The sequence below is a fragment of the Lucilia sericata genome, unplaced genomic scaffold (genome assembly GCF_015586225.1).
Source record: "Lucilia sericata isolate MDLA Ls3-8-SP2 unplaced genomic scaffold, ASM1558622v1 Contig000040F_arrow, whole genome shotgun sequence".
Classification (NCBI taxonomy): Eukaryota; Metazoa; Arthropoda; class Insecta; order Diptera; family Calliphoridae; genus Lucilia; species Lucilia sericata.
Window position 1 is genome coordinate 1,009,443 of NW_023994078.1, and position 3,589 is coordinate 1,013,031.

Genomic DNA, 3,589 nt, shown 5'->3' on the forward strand with positions numbered 1-3,589 from the left:
CTCCACGAGCAATTGGAGTTTTGCACCATGTGCAACGGACTGGAAAAGTTGCTGCTGGACGGTTGGCAAATTCCAGCTTTTGTAAGTGCGTCAAACTCAGATCGTGCTGCAGACAATTTTTCGGGAGATAAGCGTCGCACTCTGGAATGTACCGGCTGACCTGTCGTGTCGATACGATGGAAGATTGAGGATTTGGTAGTTGTTCCATACGGAGCAATCTTCGTAATGTCAGCAAAAACACACAAAATATCAGATGTTTTAATATCTGTAGCCCTCAATTCAGAGAAGGCTACTGAAGATTGAGGATTTAGTAGTTGTTCCATACGGAGCGATCTTCGTAATGTCAGCAAAATCACGCAAAATATGAGATGTTTTAATCTCTGTAGCCCTCAATTCAGAGAAGGCTACTGGGGTCGGAATGTTATTGGTCATTTCGTCGATTAGGCGATTACGGCGCAAGTCAGATCGTAAAATAGCAAAAAATGGGCGCCTATAATTGGAGTCGTGACGTCTGCAATCAAAAATGACCACTCGAATGTTCGCTTTAGCCCAAGACTTAAAACAATCCGCTTCTGCCCGAGGACCTTAATTGGTAATCCGTTTGCTGTATAGAGCTTCATGGCGGTGGGTTTTACGTCGGAGGATCTTAACGTGAGTGATAGGATGGACACGTCGGCATCTGTATCAACTATAAATGTTTGTTAAGTTAGCTGGTCTTTTACCTGTAGGCGGAAAAGTGTGCTATTCGTGGCAGTGTCTCCGCCGCTTCCTGCCACGAGCTTCTGGCTTCAGGCTGACTGTTGAGCAGCACTGGATGTTACAGTGCTGACGAAACCACGTTTGCGGCGGCATGGAGATCTACACCTTTGTGCTTTGCGACCATGTTTTCGGTGATACCAGCATTCGTCAGTGGTTAATTTGCGTTAATTTGCTTAGCTGACACGGCATCAACTATAGAATCTGCGATTCTTGTGAATTCAGCTGCTGGTCCGCTTGATGCGGCAACAACGGGTTGCACGACGTCTGTAAGCCGTTTTATCCATAAACTCTTTAGAGCGGCATCTCCCAGAGTTGATCCTGCCACGTGTTTCATTTCACAGTAAAGTTCCGATGGCTTTTTGTCGCCGAGAGGCAACTCGGACAGGATGTAATCATATCGCTCTCCGCAATGACTTCTGACAATTGTGCCAAGACTGTTGCCGTTTTTTGTTTATCGCTCGAAATCTCTGACGCAGTGAACCAGAAGTCCATGGTTGTAAACCATGATTTAACGTAAACTACTGCAACATTAACGGTGATTCTGCACGTGGTTGAGTCGTGTCGTCGGTCGACTCGGATAGTCCGACTGTTGAGGGATTGCCACTGTCGTTTAGATCAGTCATTTTGCAACCTTTAAAATTTAAAAATGTCGATATGTACCGTTAGGGCACTATGGCGTACAGAAATACTGATGAATTTAATTGTCTTAAAAATTCCTTGTCGCTACACCACAAGATCACGTCGGAGTCACCAATTTAGTAAATTTATTATTTACCATTAAAGAAATCTTGTGGCTTTGACTTTAAAAGAATTTTATTAATTAATACAATAAAGTAACTTAAAATGTTATATGAGAAATGAGCGAGATTAGTGTACACGGTTTGATGAGCGAAAAATGACGAATGACAAATTTAATATGTAGTGGTCTTTATAATAAAAAGAATAACAAGGTTATAAAATTAGTTAACGAAAATATTGTAAACGATGACAGGGTGCCACATATATAAGACAGTATAAAAACGACAGTTATAATTTTAGTACAAAGAACATAGTAGTTGCTTATTTGGGGTTGCCAACATCTCTCTTTCTTTTAAGAAGATGATGATCTGGAGTCCATACAGGAGGACACTTTCTACGATTGGACCTTCGAAGAGCTGGGGAAGCTTCATCTATTTGAACTACGGGATCTGTGAAGTAACAAGAAGTGGATCTTGAACAGGTTGCAATTCATCTGTAGATGTAGTCTGTCCATCAGTGAGTGGTACATATTCAATTTCATTGTCTCTAATATTTTCATCTCTACGAGGAGTCTGTTGAGCAGTTAAATTGAAATAATCAAATAAAACATCATTAGCTGCTATGTTCTCAGATTCAGAATAACGAGATCTTAGTTGGTTTGTATGAGACCTAACTGCACGAAATCCAGGAATGTTTTCGATTTCGACTTCGTAATTGACAATTTCGAGCTTTCGTTTGATAATACCTGGGAACCATTCAGATTTATTCAACTTGTATAAGTTAGCATAAACTTTCTGACCAATATTGTATATCCGCTCTTTAGCACCATTGCGTTGTTAAATTGTTCTTCCATTTTCTCGTTTCGTTGTAATTGGGATTCTGTAGGTTTTTTATGTAGATCAAGATTAATCCTTATTTTTCTCCCCACGAACAATTCAGAAGGCGATTTGCCACCAGAGCTAGAATTTGGTGAAGAACGATAACATTTAAAAAATGTTAGTAGAGTTTTTTCAAAGCGCGCTTTAAATTGTCAACGAACCTTTCTGCCTGACCATTTGATTGAGGGTGGTATGGAGCTGTAAATTTGTGTAAAATGACATTTTTTCAAAGCGCGCTTTAAATTGTCAACGAACCTTTCTGCCTGACCATTTGATTGAGGGTGGTATGGAGCTGTAAATTTGTGTAAAATGACATTTTCTTGGCAAAACTTAGAAAACTTGTTGCTTCCATTATCACTCACTATTAATTCAGGGTTTCCAAACAATGAAGTGATATCGCGCATACAATTTATAATTGAATTTGAAGAAATCGATTTAGTTTGATAAATTTGTGGCCACTTCGAAAATGAATCTACTATTACGAAATAATAAAAATTATCAACAGGAACGGTTATATCTATGTGAACTCTTTCCAAAGGTTGTTTTGGTAATGGCCATGTATAAAGTGAAGTTTTTGGTAACGATTTTGCTACCGAAGAGCATTTGATTCAATTCTGTACATACCTTTTAATTTCATCATCCATATGGGGCCAATAAACATAGCTGCGAGCCAGTGCCTTTGTCCTCTCGATACCATGATGACCTTTGTGTAATTCTTTTAGAATGCGTTTTCTAAAACAGCTGGGTATTATTGTACGTTCCTAGTAGATAACACAATCATCAACAATACTTAAATCTTGTTTTCTTGAAAAATAACACTGAATATCAGAAGATTTTTCATTTGGCCACTTACCAGTTTGTAAGATAACACAATCATCAACAATACTTAAATCTTGTTTTCTCGAAAAATAACACTGAATATCAGAAGATTTTTCATTTGGCCACTTACCAGTTTGTAAGATTTTATAAGTTCTTGGAGATTCGAATCCTTTTTAGCTGCAGCACAAATCATGTTGAATGTTACCGGCAAAGCATTTGTGATATCGTTAATTACCTTTTTGATGTCATCTTCCAATTGAATACAAGCGATAATAGTGTCTTCGTTTGGTTTTGATACATTGGAAATTAGACGAGATAAAATATCAGCTGCTACGAATTCATGAGTTGAAATGTATTGCAAAGTAAAATCGTACGACATGAGTGTAAGAGCCCAT